General features: G+C 40.6%; 1 protein-coding gene across 2 annotated transcripts in view; it reads right to left on the bottom strand.

Annotated features, from left to right (window-relative positions):
- STAG1 (stromal antigen 1) overlaps positions 1 to 14430 on the bottom strand; it is a 428247-nt gene extending 413817 nt beyond the window's left edge. For both annotated transcript variants that reach the window (XM_013061415.2, XM_004762454.3), the window contains exon 1: positions 14128 to 14430. The gene's annotated coding sequence lies outside the window, so the exon portion shown is untranslated. The remainder of the gene's footprint in view (positions 1 to 14127) is intronic.
- Between the last annotated feature and the right edge of the window lie 3483 nt (positions 14431 to 17913).

Raw genomic sequence — 17913 nt, 5'->3', positions numbered from 1 at the left:
CCTTCCCCATTCTGGACCTCCACAGACATAACATACTGGCTGTAACATAGCTTAAGTTATTCATATACACTGACAAGAGAAAGCCAAATATCCACTGAACAAAACCAAAACTCATCACAAAATGATCTCCAAAATACACTGCAATTAGTGTCAGTAAATAGAGTAACCATAGTAATATTCATTTTTGAACCTAGCTTTACATTAACCTGGGAGGGATCTAAATTGCTGTTTAACAGTATCAGTGTTCTTTAACTAAAAATAACCTACTACTACATCTAACGTAAGTCTACTTTTAGGAAATAAAATGGTAAATTCACTTCATGATTAGACTCAATAAGGAAGGGCAAAGTACTATAAAATATTATACAATATTTAGAACAAAATTATTTATCTTAAATTCCTCCTAACATCTGACAGTATTCTGTATTTGTGTCTGTGGGTTTGAGGAAAGTGATAAAGGAGTGTATTACAAGGAACATAAAGGAAGCCAAACTGCCAAGATCTGAATCCTACTTCCGCTAATTACTAGCTATGTGACCTTTGAAAAAAATCAATGAACTGTGCTTTGGTTTCCTCATCTATAAGCTGAGACTTAACAGAAGTACCCACTTCACAGGGTTACCTTTAAGAATTACATAACATATTAAGGGCGCCTGGGTGGCTCAGTGGGTTAAGCCTCTGCCTTCAGCTCAGGTCATGATCTCCGGGTCCTGGGATCGAGCCCTGCATCGGGCTCTCTGCTCAGCAGGGAGCCTGCTTCCCCCTCTCTCTCTGCCTACCTCTCTGCCTACTTGTGATCTCTCTATGTCAAAGAAATAAATAAAATATTTAAAAAAAAATTACATAACATATTAATATGCTTAGAACAGTGTTTGATATATAAGAAAACCTAGTAGCTATTACTTAGTATTATTACATTGCTGTTAACTATTATATTATTTTGCTCCTTTGCATCACTTTCATTAATAACTAACATACCAGATAGCACACATACAAAACATATACATCACTGCAAAAAGCTCTACTGAACAACACTATCAGACCACAGGATAGTTAGAATGCCTGGTGAGGGTGCCTGGGTGGCTCAGTCCCTTAAGCATCTCCATTTGGCTCAGGTCATGACCCCAGGGTCTTACGATTGAGTCATGCATCAGGCTCCCTGCTTGGCAGGCAGTCTGCTTCTCCCTCTGCTCCTCTCCCCACCCCCGACTTGTGCACATACATGCACATGCGCATGCTCGCTCTCTCTCTCTCAAAAAATAAGTAAAATCTTAAAAAAAAAAAAAAAGTGCCTGGTAAGATAACGTGTATCATTTTCTTCTCAAATTTTTTAATCAGTTCTTAGAAAAAAAGCATTCTAGGCCCAAAGCATTTTTTAATCTATTAACTCTGCTGTGTAATGAAGAACTTGAGGTTCAGTCCTATTTAATAAGTCAAAAAAGAGTGGGAAAGAAGAGTGTATCTCTGGGGATCTTTTTTTCTTTTTAATTTTATTTATTTATTTGACAGACAGCAGAAACGGGGAGAGGCAGGCAAAGGAAGACAGAGAATCAGGCTCCCCACTGAGAAGAGAGCTTGATGTGGGGCTCGATCCCAGGATCCTGAGACCATGACCCAAGCCGAAGACAGAGGTTCAACCCACTGAGCCACCCAGGAGCCTCTGAGGATCTCTTTCTGAGAGACAACCAAACAAATGGATTTTCTCATTCCCTCTCCACCCTACACATCACGCTACCCACCAAACTCTCTCTCAGCAAATGGTACCACTCTTAGAGAAGGAATTAACTATTAATCATTTTGTATTAGTTAATTATTAACAAATTAAAAAAGCAAATTTGTGACATAGTAATATAAGCTTCTCTAACACAGTAAATAAAAGATCTACAGCTGCATCTAACAATTAGCCTGATTTTAAAGTACAGATTATAAATGGTTTTGGGAACATCTCAGACATCTGTAATTTCATATGAAAATATTTCTTATTTCCACTGATAACAAAATCACAGGTATTGTTAGCACAATTGTGATTTGGTGCTCACATACAAAATCAAGCAAAATGCCAAATCTCACTTACACGTTAGTGAAGATAAAGATGTGATATTTTCCAATCTAAGTTCATGAACCCTGGTTTTAAAAAAGATCTGCTTTGGGCGCACCAAGATGGCACAGTTGGTTGGGCCTCCAACTCTTGGTTTCAGCTCAGACCGTGATCTCAGGGTCAGGGTCATAGGATCAAGCCCTGCAGCTAGCTCCATACTCAGCACAGAGTCTGCTTGGGATTCTCTCTCTCCCTCTGCCCCTCCTGCTCGTTCTCTCTCTCTCTCTCTCTCTCAAATTAATAAGTCTTTAAAAAATAAAAAAATTAAATTAAAAAACTAAAAAAGATTTGCTTTAGATTAGACTTTAGAGTCACAAAACACTGGACTCGAACCTACCACTTTCCAGCTAAGTAATACTGGGAAAAGGTACTTAACCTCTCTACTTCATCTATGAAATGGGAACATACCAAAGTAAGACTGCTGTGCTATTTAATTACTTTAAACTACTTAACAGAGTATTTGACACATCCTCAATAAATGTATAAACTATTATAATCAGTAACCAAATCTGACAATTACATGTACATAACCTTGCTATGCATCAGAATCTGAGAGATTTCGTGTGAGCTGATCTGGGATAGATCCAAGCCACTGTTAAATTTTTAAAGCTCCCAGGTGATTCTAATATGCAGCCAGTGGCCTTACAGACAAAGTTCAAACTCTGCAGTTTGGCACACCCGGAACTCTCATCACTACTTACAGCTCTGTATTTTAATCACTGCTCCACAGGTAACCAATGCTCTGAACACACACTAAACTAATGCTTCATCAACAAGTGGGCTATAGTAGTGCCTCTCAAGTGCCAGCCTATATCAGAGACACCAGAAGGACCTGTTAAAAATTGCTGGTCTCTGCAAAATTTCTAATTCAGCTGGACTGGGGAGAGGTCCAAGAACATGCATTTCTTTCTTTTTTTTTTTTTTTAAGATTTTTTTTTTTTTATTTGACAGAGAGAGCAAGATCACAAGTAGGCAGAGAGGCAGGCAGAGAGAGGGAAGCAGGCTCCCTGCTGAGCAGAGAGCCCGATGTGGGGCTCGATCCCAGAACCCTGAGACCATGACCCGAGCTGAAAGCAGAGGCTTAACTCTCTGAGCCACCCAGGTGCCCCAGAACATGCATTTCTTAACAAGCTCCCAGATAATAGTGACACTGCTGGTGCATGGACCACACTTGGAGAACCCACTGGTCCACACCAGATCACAACCTGGTTCCTTTATAGTCACCTAAAATGGCATTCCTATCTCCAACATAGCATTCTTGACTAACTAACTTTCACTTTTCTTCCAAAATTCACCTTCAGGAAGTATTTAATCACTTCAACAAACCACCCCAAGGCACTTGTTATCTACTATAAAACTTCACTAGAAAAAAAAAAAACTACAGAATGTTCTTAGTGGTCTTAGTGGTACACTAACATTAGTATACACAGACTCTTTCATAAGAACTAGAGAAAAAGGCCTCCTCTAGACAGGTGAATTTTTAAAAAAGTAAAAAGCAAAAGGGGAGTCTGTCAAGCAGAATAAAATCTGGATTTCAGCTGCCACCTACCCTTTTCGCCAGGTACCTTTATGTAGAGCACCAATTCCACAGTCATAATAGCCCTGGCACAGCATTACTACTAAAACACAAAGGAAGAACACTCAAACCAATCCTGAATATCAGGAAAGGAGGAAGAGGAAAGAATGAGGAATCAGGTTATCAGGAAAGGACTTGTGGAGAAAGTATCACCTAAATTCTGAATCATAAATTGCTTTCTCTGTACACCGAGCAACAACGTCTTCATATACAGTGTATGGCTTACTGTAGATTTCAATAAATTATGAATGACTCTCCATAAATAAAATTATACAAAAACACTTGCTAATCTACCTCTTTCTCAACAAATAAAGAAGCACACACACACCAACAGCTGGCACCAAAAACTATAAATACTACCTAAATATTAACATTTTGGTCTGTATACTTACCAGCTAGGAGAAAGCACAAATTTTTCTAATAACCAATGGGAGATCAAAGGCAAAAGAAGCCTGCTGAAAATGCACTTGGGTTTTTCAAAATTAAAGACTTTCAAATTGTGGGTTAAATCCTCTGCCTTCAGCTCAGGTCAGGATCTCAGGGTCCTGGGATTGAGCTCTGCATCTGACTCTCTGCTCAGTAGGAAGCCTGCTTCCTCCTCTCTCTGCCTGCCTCTCTGCCTACTTGTGATCTCAGTCTCTGTCAAATAAATAAATAAAATATTTTTAAAAAATAAAATAAAGTTTTAATCTACTACTAGTTCTATGTGCCGATAAGAACCAATTAATTAAAATGCTTTCCTTCAGGAAAGTAACCTCCTTATTTACCTATAATTTTATTCACCTTTTAAATTTAAGATTACTGTCCTTATAATTTATGTGCAATGCAATACAGTCTATTAGTTTAAAGCTAACTCTTTAACTTCTACAACAACCCATGACAGAAGAATACTTTTATTCCCATTTTAGAGATGAGAAAACTGAAGGTAAGAAAGGTTATTAAAGAACTCACCCAAGTGGGGCGCCTGGATGGCTCAGTTGTGAAGTGTCATGATCCTAGGATCCTGGGATCAAGGAGCCTTGAATTGGGCTCCCTGCTTGGCAATAAACCTGCTTCTCCCTTTCCCACTCCCCCTGCTTGTGTTCCCTCTCTCTCACTGTTTCTGTCAAATAAATAAATAAAATCTTAAAAAAAAAAAAAAGAAAGAAAGAAAGAACTCACCCAAGTTTACATACCTAGGAAGGGGCTGCATTAGAATTTAACATACGCAGTGTGACTCAGGTGCCAGGAACTCTCTTGAACAATAGCTTTCTCAGTCATTTATCATGTGACATGCTTCCTTCATGTGTAAACATATGAACTTTTTCACTATCCTTAGCAATGTAAGATACACAGTAAAACATTTTCTTTCCAAAATGTAATTTAAGTTTGAACAATAAAGTAGAACACAACTTATGCAATTTTAGCTTTTATATCTTGCATGTCATAAAAATTTCTGCATATTTGCTACTTTATACCATCACTACCAGAGAACAGAAGAAGCCTACCTCTCAGTGCTGTAAATGAGATAAGAAAAATACTAACCTCATACAATAAGGGTCAACAGAGCTTTAGAATAAAAGGAATCAAGTACCTCAAAAGAGACAATAAGGTCATGTTCATGCTTGACTATGTATAAAGCACACTTTGTCTGCCTAAGATTGAGAAGATAGGCAATGGTGTCTCAAACATCTACCTGGGCCTTTACACGATTCAACAACTATGAAGAGAAATTTTGTCAGAGAGCCTAAAAACAGTAAAGGTAATATGTAATTATTAATGTTACTTTGATCAGAAAATAAAGGGACTCTGTGGAAGAACTCTTCTGACTCTTATCACTTCCAAAACATAATGTATTTATTATTTGGGGTGAATTGACAGGAAGAGAGCCATCTCCCCTTAATTTTGCAAGTTAAGCTTCCAAAGTATCTTGAACCTAACCCCCTCCTAGCATTTTACGTGTTATTCCTATTAGTTTGTTTTGTTGCTTTATTATTGTAAAATGTTTATTGGTACATAGTAAATACTCAGTATTTTCTTTTACACTTATTAACACCAGAACAAAGACATGGGGAGATGGGCTAGGATACAAATATGTAATCCAACTTGCTGTAAGCATAAAACTCAAAGAGAAGCACAGTACAGATAAAAAGCTGAAAAGCCAAACTGCAGCCATGTGAGAAATATGAGGAAAACTTAATCCCAAACAACACAGGGAAAATTAAGAAAATTCATCAGGCAGTTCTGAGAGACAGTTCTCCATGGGTCTCTCACTTTTCTGCATGGCTTGAAAACAGAGGCACTGAATGCCTGTGTCCCAAACTTTTCAAGATTACCCTATACAGTGAACAGTCTTGGAAAGAGAAACAGCATCTCCAGAGAAAAGGAGAACCATGCTTACTATCCATTATAAGGATTCAAGTTATCCTAGGCTTAAGATTCGTCTCCTGTAACCCAACCCAACGCATGCAGATGTTCTATCTTTACAATACCATAATGTGGGCTCAGAGATCAGATGCAAATGCTGATTCTGTCATTTGTTAGCTGCATGGTCTTGAGACAATTAGTCTACAACACTAAAGGATAATAAGCAGTATGACCACTACCACTTAGCACTACTGCTATTGCTGTAGTGCATTGCTCTCTTTGATCAAGGAGCCTCATCCCAGTATCCATTACACTGTGGCAGGTTAACCTGTTAGCCTTCAAGTACAATAAAATCTCAGGCCTCTAAAGAATCATGACAGGCATTAGCACATAATCAATGTTTACTATAAATGAAAGAGAGATTCTACTTCCACATTATCAGAAAAAAGCAAAACATGGGATGTCTAGGTGGCTCGGTTGGTTAAGCGTCTGCCTTCTGCTCAGGTCATGTTCCAGGGTTCTGGGATCAAGTCCTGCATCTGCACTGGGCTCCTTGCTCAGTGGGCAGCCTGCTTCTCCCTCTGTCTGCCTTTTCCCCTGCCTCTGCTTTCTCTCTAATAAATAAATAAAATCTTTAAAAAAAAAAAAAAAAAAAAAAGGAGAGGACTGCCTGGGAGGCTGTCATTAACGTCTGCCTTTGGCTCAGGTCATAATCCCAGAGTCCTGGGACTGGGCCCACATCTGGCTCCATGCTCAGGGGGAAGCCTGCTTCTCTGTCTCTCTCCCTCCCTACTTGTGTTCCCTCTCTCGCTGTGTCTCTGTCAAATGAAAAATAAAACCTTTAAAAAAATAAAAAAAGAAAGAAAAAAGGAAAAGAGAAAAACAACTGTATGCTGCCTTAAAGAGGTACAAGTGAAACACAAAAAGAGTTTTTAAGTAAATCAGTGAATAAAGATAAATAATGGGAATAGTAAGCTCAAGAAAATTGAAGTAGTTGTACATAAAGTAGACCCAAAAACAAAGTATCACCAAAGAGAAAGATAAATATTTCAAATGATAAAAAGATCAATTCATCAGAAAGACATCTTATATATTGTATGTACTTAATAACACAGCTTCAAAACACAAGCCAAAAACTGACAGAATTAAAGGCAGAAAAGACAATTGCATGAAACAGAAATTGTTTATTTTAACCTCTCAGCAACTGATAAAACGATAACCCCTCCCCCCCCCCAAAAAACAGCAAATACAGAAATGATTTGAAAAGGCCAGCAAAACACCTTAACCTAATTGATGTTTAAAAATACTACACCCAACAACTGCATAATACATTCTTTTCAACTATAAAAGGTTCATTTACCAAGAAAAACCATAAAACAAGATTCAATAAATTTAAAGGGATTAAAATCATACAAAATTTATTATCTGACCTCAAAAAGAGATTAAGTTAGGGACGCCTGGGTGGCTCAGTTGGTTAAGCAGCTGCCTTCGGCTCAGGTCATGATCCCAGCGTCCTGGGATCGAGTCCCACATCGGGCTCCTTGCTCAGCAGGGAGCCTGCTTCTCCCTCTGCCTCTGCCTGCCATTCTGTCTGCCTGTGCTCGCTCTCTCCCCTTCTCTCTCTCTCTGATAAATAAATAAAATCTTTAAAAAAAAAAAAAAAAAAAAAAAAGAGATTAAGTTAGAAATCAGTAAGATACCTAAAATCACCCCAAATATTTGAAAATTACATACACTTTTAAATAACCCACATGTCAAAGAAGAAATTACAAAGCAAATTGGAAATTATTTCAATTGAGTAACAAAAAATACAACATATCAAAATTTGTGGAATACAGCAATGTTTACAGGAAAAGTGATACTTTTGAATGCTTAAATTAAAAAACAAAAACAAGAAATGTCTAAAATATATAACTTAAGATTTCACTTTAAGAAGCTAAAAAAAAGCAAAAATGTGGAAGACAGAAAATTATAAGGAAAAGAACAAATGAGATAGAGAAGATAAATGGAGGAAACTAGCAACGTTATTACTTGAAAAGATAACAATACCGGTAAACCAAGAATGATACCGGTCAAGAAAAAAGTGTACTAACAACACAAGAAATTAAAGATGAGCTATCACTACAGAGCCTACAGACATTGGAAGAATTTCAATGGAATCTTATAAGCAATTATATCAATAAATGAAAGGAGATAAACAAACATCTTTAAAAATACAACTTACCAAAACTGACAAGATGAAACAAAACCTAAATAGCCATACGTCTAATAACAAAACTGAATTGGACTACTACCAAAAACCTTCCCATAAAGAAAAATTCCAAGTCTAGACAGTATCCCTGAATTCTAACAAACATTCAATTAAGAATATCAATGCTAAACAAATTCTTTCAGTAAATAAAGGAACACCTTGTCCCAACCTATTTTTTGAGACCATCATAATCATTACACTGAAACCTGACAAAGACATTACAACCAAAGAAAACTACAAAACAATATCCCTCATGAATATCCCAAATCCCTAACATTAAATATAAAAAAAGATAATACTCTGTGACAACATGAAATTAACCTAGGAATCAAGGTTATTTTGACTCTCGAAAACCACCATTTCTTTATTCATTCTACCACCATTTTGGCTAGTAGGACACCTGGGTAGCTCAGTTGGTTAACGATCTGCCTTTGGCTCAGGTCATGATTCCAGGGTTCTGAGCTAGAGTCCCACTATTTTTCCCTCTGCCTGCCATCCCACCCCCACTCTCCCCCCACCCCGCTTGTGTGCCATATGCACACGTGCTCTCTCCCTGACAAATAAACTAAATCTTCAGAAATAAACAAAAAGTAAATTCTGGCTACTGCGAGCAAAGTTACTGTGAACACTTTTATTCACATGTTATCTTCAACTTACTAGATAAATCAAATTTTTCTGCAAAATGGCTATCAATCTATACTCCTGCCAAAAATGGGAGTATAATTTCTCCACATTCTCACCAACACTTGATATTATCAGAATGCTTAATGTTTACCAATTTGACCGAAGTGAAATTATTTCTTCTTATGGTTTTCCTCTGTACTATTCTGATTACCAAAGTTCAATGCTTTTCCAACTCTGACTCATGGTATCACTTAGGTGAGTTACAACCAACATTCTTAATTTAAAAAACAAAATAAGAAAATATCAGAGGGCACTGCATAAAGGTTAAATGTTATTTCATGAAACTTCTATTTCCATTGTGTATATGCTTATACTGGGTCACAGTATAAATTATTTTTGTTAACTGTATGCTTCTAGCAAGTTAAAAGTCATTTTTATAGCTGTTTCATTACAGCAAAACTCTATAGAGACATCTGGGCAACTTATTAGGCACCATTCAGGACCATGACACAAAGGAATGTATTTTATGAAAGTAAGACCTGAGATGTCCTTCCAGCATAAACTGGCAAAAACAGAATCAGAAGAGGGAAAAGAAAAAAAACTTGAGGGAAGCAATAAAGGGTGAATTATATGGAGAAAAGTTTCTACAAAACCAACTGATCTATGACCTACTTAAAGCTCACTTCAAAATAATCACATTTCTCAATAAAACAAGGTTTCTCTCAGCACTAAGACAGAAAGCTGGGATCCTATCCTTTCTTAACTATTGAAATGACAGAAAACTGACCCCTCCTTCTCTAGAGACATAATTCCCATCTCAAGATTCATCTCATTCTAGGCCTCATACAAGAGTATTCTTTTAGGTCTCTGCTTTCTACCCTTCCCTAAGGAGTGTCACAGTAACCAGAGACATCTTAATTCCAAAGACTTATATGTTTATTCAGTTAACAAAGATTTACCAAGCCCCTAGTATATCCATCCCCTCTCTATTAAGAAATTAAGTTGTATCTCCCTCACAATTTTAACTCCTTATTATATTCTTAAAGATTATTTATTTATTTGACAGAGAGAGAAAGACACAGTGAGAGAGGGAACACAAGCAGGGAGAATGGGAGAGGGAGAAGCAGGCTTCCTGCGGAGCAGGGAGCCCGATGCGAGGCTGATCCCAGATCCCTGGGATCATGACCTGAGCCAAAGGTAGACGCTTAACGACTGAGCCTCCCAGGCACCTCATCCTTGTTATATTAAAGCTTGATATCCTTAACTAAAACTAATCGCCTCCTCTTGAAAATATTTTTCTTAGACTCAAACCATCCCACATACCATGACCCAATTTCTGCTATCTTCTCTGGTTAACTAATAATATCCCTACTTTAACCCTTTCAAATAACTATTCTTTTTCATAAGAATTTCTTCCTCACAAACTGTGGACTAATCATACCACAACAATTGCAATGAGTGTGAATCCACCTGTCACTCAATAGGAGTGTTACCTTGAGCTTTAAAATCTCTTACCTTATGAGACTCAATCTCATCTCTAAAATGGCTAAAACAATAGGTATCAAGGAATAATGATAATTACATAATCTATTGCCTTTCTTATTACCTAACATTTACTATAATTTTAGTTTTTAATTTCCTCTAAATGCAATAAAATGTTTTCATAGAGGCACTTAAAGTGAGATACCAGGAAATATGGGAAGGAATGGTTTAAAGACATATAAGTAAACTCATCACATCGGTTATTGCCCTCCTTCTGTGCTCTGCTCCTACGTATATCCAGATTCTAAAAAGGCAAAAATAAAAATACTTCTTTCCCAATGGCAGACAAAATTTTAAGAACCCTCAATGACCCACACCCTATAAATTCCACTCCCTTTGACTGTGGGGAGACCTGTAAATATAATGGGATACCATCACTCCAGTGGTTGTTATAAGGCAAAGAGATTTTGCATATGTATTTAAGGTTCCTAATCAGTGGAATGGCCCAAAAGGAAATTATCCTGGGTGGGTCTGACCGGACCAAATGAGCTTTAAAAAAGGGTCTTAAAGGAGAGTTTAGAGGTCAGAGGGAGGAAGTCAAGGAGACTGGCTTCTGCTTGTTTGAATAAAAGTAACCATAATCATATGGGAACTGCTTATGTGGACTAGTGGTAAACTAACCAAAAGCTAACAAAAAGAGGGACTTACAACCTCAAGGAAATTAACTGTGCCAACAAGTACTGAGCTTGCAAAAACACTCTAAACCTCAGATAAAAACTGCAGCCACAGCTGACATCTTGATGAGATGATCTGGTGAGATGTTTTATATCTCCAGCTACTAAGTCCAGTTACCAAGTACCCAGATTGCTCACCTATAGAAACTGTGAGACAGTAACTGGGTGTTGTTTAAGCTGCTAAATTAGTTGTACTATGCTATACATCAAAAGAAAATGAATACACTTCCTCACTACAGGACCAAACAGCAAAGGAAAAAAGGGGAAGATGAAACAGGACTTCAGCTGCCTCCATTTTGACTTCTATTTTGACCTCCATTTTGCCTCAGTCTGTACTTTTTTACTAATTAAGCTCCTCTTTCTGGCTCCTCTCTTAAATCAGGCGAAACACCCTACCAGCAAAGAATCCCCTGATAAGAACCAAAACTACACCCACAACCAATAAGGGGTGCCCTGGGCAGTCCTTATACCCCACCAAGACCCCATGTGACTAACTCTAGGACAATGACTGACTTGACCTTCACTGTCCCCCCCCTGCATGTACCCACCCACCTTTGATTCACATTTTCCTTACGGAAATCTAGAAGTTTTAGCATTTGGGAGAAACAGTTCTCCTAGTGTTTGCCTCACTGAAATAAACTTATTTCACCACCTTTGGTCTCTTAGCCTTTGGATTTTGTCAGCAGCAAGTGCCTGGACCTAGTCTGTTTGGGACCCCTAGAGCCAGATGCTCTTGTACCCCTGAACCCAGGCTAAAAAGAGATGCATTTTTTTCCTCATGGTGCATAAGACCTCCTCACAGCACTGATTATGAAGATATACAGATCCAGAATCAAGGGGAAAAGGTAAAAACTGCATAAAATGTTTGAAGTTTTAACTATTAAAAAGCCTTTTTCGGGGCGCCTGGGTGGCTCAGTGGGTTGAAACCTCTGCCTTCGGCTCAGGTCATGATCCCAGCGTCCTGGGATCGAGCCCCACATCGGGCTCTCTGCTCAGCAGGGAGCCTGCTTCCTCCTCTCTCTCTGCTTACTTGTAATCTCTGTCTGTCAAATAAATAAATAAAATCTTTAAAAAAAAAAAAAGCCTTTTTCATACAGATTTTGTTAAACTATCATATAATTTAGTACCTTCATTTTTGTGATGAGGAAAATAAAGCTCAAAGAGTGACACCCCAAAAGGTGACAAACTTAGGGAATGTTTATTAAAGTAACTTCAGTCCAGGGCTCTTTCCCCTACACCACAGCCCTCCTTAAGGCTTTGAAAGAGCCATTGGAATCAACAGTAATTATATTACTGTCTTCAACGGAAGGAATCCAAGTAACATAATTTCCCATATTTCCCATCTATTTCATTATCTCCTAGCTGTCAGAACATCAAAAACTAAAATGGATACTGAGAAATTTCCACTCAATAGTAGCTGGTTGGGTTGTAAAAACGACCACTGGTAAACCACTTAAATAAATTTAAAATACATTCTAAAAAATATAAAGAAAAAAAAATTAGAACACCTGTAGGTTTTCCAGAACTTTATTTAGAAAGCAAAAAATTTGTGTTGTAAGTGTTCACAAAAATCAAAAGCAAACAGACCTTTCCGGATCTTTCAATATATCCCCCATTCTGCAGTTTTTAAAAAATCTGATATTATCACTATAAATATGAAAATACAGTACAATATATATATACAGTAAATAAAATGGTTTTTAGTTTCATTGTTGTGTGTACTTTCCTAGGTATATCACCATCAAAATTTGCAGTTTTCTTAAAAACACAAGGAAAACTAAAAGGTAGAGTCATACTCAAATTCCACATAAATCACAAATTACTGAACTTTCTCTATACCAACTCAAATACTTTTATAATGTATTTCCTAAGAAGATGCAAAATATACTCCTTTCTAGTCAGGACCACAATTAGGAATAAACTATATTCATCATCTTAACAAGAACTTTAACAGCAAATAATTCGCTATCGTCACATACAGACAGCATTGTTTTGGGTCTATAAGCTTCGGAAACCATCCCACGATTTATACGCCCCGGGCACGATTCTCTGCAATGTGAAGAGAATCGATAACATTTCAAATGTGGGTAGAAAGGGTGACGTGACAATCCTAAGACCTGAAAATTTTTTTCGGTCCCTAGAGCACACATGAAGCACCCAGTTCAGACCCTCCAATCAAGGCCCAGGTCCAACTCCAGGCACTCCAGTTTCCCAGCTCTTCACCCCGCCCCCACCCCGAGAAAGGAGGGAAAACAACTTTTATTGGCCTCTTCTCCCGAGGAATTGGCAAACTAGCGGGGCAGTGCTCTGGCCTGAACACGTTTCACAGGGAGGCCTCCGTCGGGGGCGGGGAAGGCAGATAGCGGGAAAGCCCGGCTTCGACGCCCCTTCTCCCCCAGTCGCCAACCCCTGCCCCACCCCCACCAAGCAGCAGCCTCGGCCGGCCGCCACGCCGAGCGACCCCCAGGCCCCTCCGCGGAGGCGAGCTCGTTGTCATGTGACGACGCCGCCGCTAAAACACCGCAGAAACGCAGGGCGGCGGGCGGCGGGCGGCATTCGCACTAGCCCGCCTCGGCCCGGCCCCACCGGGCGCGGGCGAGTCCCGAGTGTCCGGGCGGGGGGGCGGAGGGCGGAGGGCTGGCTTGGCGGCGGGCCCGAGCGCGCCACAAAGGCTTCCGCGCCCGTCGCTGTAGTGCCCGAGCAGGCGGGGGCAGAATTTTCGGGCCCGCGGGAGGGGTGGGGAGGAACGAGGGCTCCCAGGTGCCCGCCGCGCCCACAGGCGCCCCCCCGGGCTCCCGGACAACCAGCGACTGCCGCGCCCCGCACAGGCCCGCGCGGCCTCCCTCCCCCGCGCGGGGCCCGCGCCCGGCCCGCCCGCCCGCTCCTCGCCCGCGCTCCCTCGCTCTCTCGCTCTCGCCCGGCCTCCATCTTGGATCCGCGCTTCCAGCCCCCGCGCCGCTGCCGCCGCATTCCCCCTTTCCCGCCCCCCGCCGCCGTCGCCGCCGCCTGCACTCACCTCAGCTGCCCATCCGGGCGCCGCCGGCCGTCGACCTAGTTTCCCCCCAAAAGTCTCCGGTGTGTTATTCCCGATGTGGGGGGGTTGTTACGGGGTGGTCGCCGGGGGTTCGGGAGCGGGGGCCGCGCCTTCAACGGAGCTGCAATCCTAACCCGCCATCTGGTGGCATTTTCCACACGCCAATGGCGCCGCTGCAGACTTGGGTCCGGACCGCCCTCTGCTGGCCGCGACGCTTACTGCCTAGCTGACGGGACGGGCCTGCCCGGAAAAGGGAGGGAGCTGAGGCGCGAGCTGGGGGCCACGGCGGGGACGCGCGCAAACGCTTTCCTGTGGGGATTGCACGCACGCGCACCAGCGGGGCGGGAAACGTGGCCGCTGCGTGGAGACCCCGCCCCCGCGCGGAGCGGTAGCCTAGCTCAGCCAATCGCAATTAGCGGATACCTCTCGGTGAGGACGTTGTAGATGGTTCTTGGGCCGCCTGAGGCTGGCGGAAGGACGGCCACGGTGGCGCCTGCGCGCCCCGCTAGCCGAGTTGCCGCCCGCCATTTTTGGAGCTTTTCCGAGACCTGGGAGGGAGACCCGCCCCCGGCCCCTTCACGGAGGCCCCTCCCCAGCTCTCGAGACTAGTGCTTCTCTGCAGCTCCGCCTGAGTCGTGGTGTCCGCATCCAACGCTGGGTAGCCCCTTGCGGAAATGGGAAGGAGTAAAGGAGCCAAAGCCTTCTCCCGCCTCTCCTGGGTTGGAAGAGGGTCTCTGAGCTTTGCATTGTGTTAGCTATACTTATTGTTGACTGTTGGCAAGGCGCTTTCGCCAGTAAGGGTGAAAAGGTTTCGAGAACTGTTCAGGCCCTCCCGTGCCAGTCTAGACGCTACAGTGCCAGCTCCAGGCCGATTGGCGTCGTCCCTGCCTCTGGAAAGCAGATCCACTCCTTAGTGCTGGCTTTGCATAAGGCGGCAGCATTGGCTAGTTAGTGAAAAAGGAATGTAGCTAGACTGGGAAAATACAGCCTCAGCTTTGGAATGCGATTTCTCTTACCACAGCATAGGACTATTTTCAGTTGCTTTGAAATGGACGTGAGAATTGACTAATGTGAGATCGTGATCAAAATATGCCCTTGAACGTGGCCTCTTCCTACCCGCGCTTTTCTGTGACAGTGGCTCCTATCTTTCACCTGCTCACAACTTTTCTGTACAAAAGTGAGTCCTTAATCTCCCGGCTCATCAACCCAATTTGTGACCAAATTCTCTTTGCTAGAGCTAGCTCTGTTTTAATATTGCCTTAGAATCGCTCAATTCCTTTACAGTCTTCAAAGCCAATCTCCAGTAAATGACCCCAATTTCTGGTTTCTTTCCGAAAAGGGCACAAAGTAGTGTGTGGCTCTTTGACTGGATGAAGTCGCAACGGAGCTAAACACACACATGCACACGCACTAATCTCTGGTTGATTTCTTTTATATTCTTTGCAAAGACTGTTTACAGCTTTCCTTGTTATTAAAGGTGCCAGGCGCAGTCTATACTAAAAGATAACTTCATTTAGTTTCTAGGGACCAAAGCAATGGGATTATAAATTCTCCAGTTTGATATTCTCTCCATCTTGAAGTATCTGTAGTCACATTGTGTTCCTGATCTCAAAAATTCTCACCAAATCAACCTGTTCTCTTTTTTCCAAAGCCAGTCTTCCTTGGACTGTGTAAGCCATCCCTTCTCACTTCCCTCCACCATTTCTTTTGTAAGGTCTTGTCTCTTCAATGTCCTTATCCACCAGCTTCTTCCTTTTTGTTTCTCAACACACCGTTACCGCTGTCTCTTTAAAAATTTCAGTGCTACTATTCTCTCCAGGTACTGTATTATCACCCTTTCTTTCACACACATTTCTGAAAAGAAGCAGTCACCGCCTTCATTTGCACTTTATTCCTTAGCTTAATCAGACTTCATAACAACAAAATGAACTTACACTTTAAGATAGAGAGTTATAATTTCCAACCATTTTCTCCTTCCTCATTTTCTTGGCATATCCAACCCCTAGCCCCTTCTTAAAATCCTACTTCCCTTTATTTAAGGACAATTCCTGATTTCTACAACCTACCTGGTTTACTGGTTTTATTCCTTTGCTAGCTCCTCCTCTTCATCCCACAGTTCAACTCCTAACTGTCGACCACATTCTTGCACTTTAAAAGTCTCCCAAAATTACTGTTTTCTGATTTTTCCTTAGTTAAGATTCCTCATGTTCCACTTACTTGCCAGGAAACTCCAGTTCAAAATTTAAACATTTAAAATAATGCTTTCTTAAAATTCAGATTTCCTTGGGCGCCTGGGTGGCTCAGTGGGTTAAAGCCTTTGCCCTTCGGCTCAGGTCATGGTCCCAGGGTCCTGGAACCGAGCCCGACATCGGGCTCTCTCCTCCATGGGGAGCCTGCTTCCTCCTCTCTCTCTCTCTCTGCCTGCCTCTCTGTCTGCTTATGATCTCTGTCTGTCAAATAAGTAAATAAAATCTTTAAAAAAAAAAAAAAGAAAATTCAGATTTCCTCATTTCTCTTAACATTGTAATCTCTGTAGTAATTAAGAACAAGAACTTTGAAACAATACTGCTCTAGAAAGCCGTGTGACCTTGGACAAATCTCTTTGTGCCTCAGTTTCCTTAGTTGTTGGAAAAAACAACGGTACCTATCTCATAGAGTCACTGTAAGTATTAAACAAATTAACAATTATATAGAAATGCCATTGGTGTTATTGCGTGTTATTTTTATCTTGCTAACAACTTTTTAGCAATTTTTTAAAATATCCAAGGGCACAGAGTAGTCAACTTTCTGAGTTTAGAGAAATGTAAAATTTTCTTTATTTTGCCCTCTCACTTAACTCAATAGTTAAGCAGATGTTTATAAATAACTACCTAGTGTCCTATGTTCTAAGTTGTAAGGCTAGGCTTGACTCCACCATAACAAGTATAATAGCCTTCTAAAAAGTCTTTGTCTTTCATTCACCACCCTAAAAAAAAAAAAAATGCACAAAAGCTTTCTGTGATTCCTATAGTTTATAAAATATAATAAAAAATATTTAATGGTATGCAAGAAACGACTTGATCTTTTTCCAATTTCTGTCTCTTTCTTGACAAATTCTTCATATTAGTTGATTTAGTCTGAAAAATCATAAATGCAAACAATAGGTACATTTAAAGTTTAGCTATTTGGTAAAGTAATGGTTATCATAATGTGTTGACTTTGTTATGTAATCACACATCTCCCAGGAGCCTCTGCATTTGTGAAATTCTTAAGATTCCAAAATTCTTGGCAAAGATTTTCAAATACCACAATTTTCATGAACAGCTTCAAGCCATAGGTATGAACAAAATATCAAAAGCGATATCTGAAACTAGTGTGGATAGTAGCTCAAGATTCTTAAATATTATTTAGGGTAGGGGTCCCTGCATGGCTCAGTGGATTAAGCTTCTGACTCTTGATCTCAGGATTGTGAGTTCAAGGCCCATGGTGACTCCACACTGGGCATGGATCCAACTTAAAAAAAAAATTTTTTTTTAATTACTTAGAATAGGGAATATAGTATTGGTAGAGCAACCATTTGCTTAGTCCACATTTCTTGGTGACCTTGGTATTCTACTTCATTGCTCATTTCAAATGATCTGAAATGAGCCCTGGTCAATTTGAAGTTTCATTCTTGATGGGTTAGATGTCTAAACAGGAAGACACATACCCATTAGTTTTATTTCAACTCAGTTTCTTAGCCAACCTGGTACAAAAGTAGATATTTAGTATTATATATTTAAAAATTGC

This window comes from Mustela putorius, unplaced genomic scaffold, assembly GCF_011764305.1.
Source record: "Mustela putorius furo isolate JIRA1106 unplaced genomic scaffold, ASM1176430v1.1 tig00003834_pilon_pilon_pilon, whole genome shotgun sequence".
Classification (NCBI taxonomy): Eukaryota; Metazoa; Chordata; class Mammalia; order Carnivora; family Mustelidae; genus Mustela; species Mustela putorius.
This window is presented reverse-complemented; position numbering and strand designations above follow the sequence as displayed.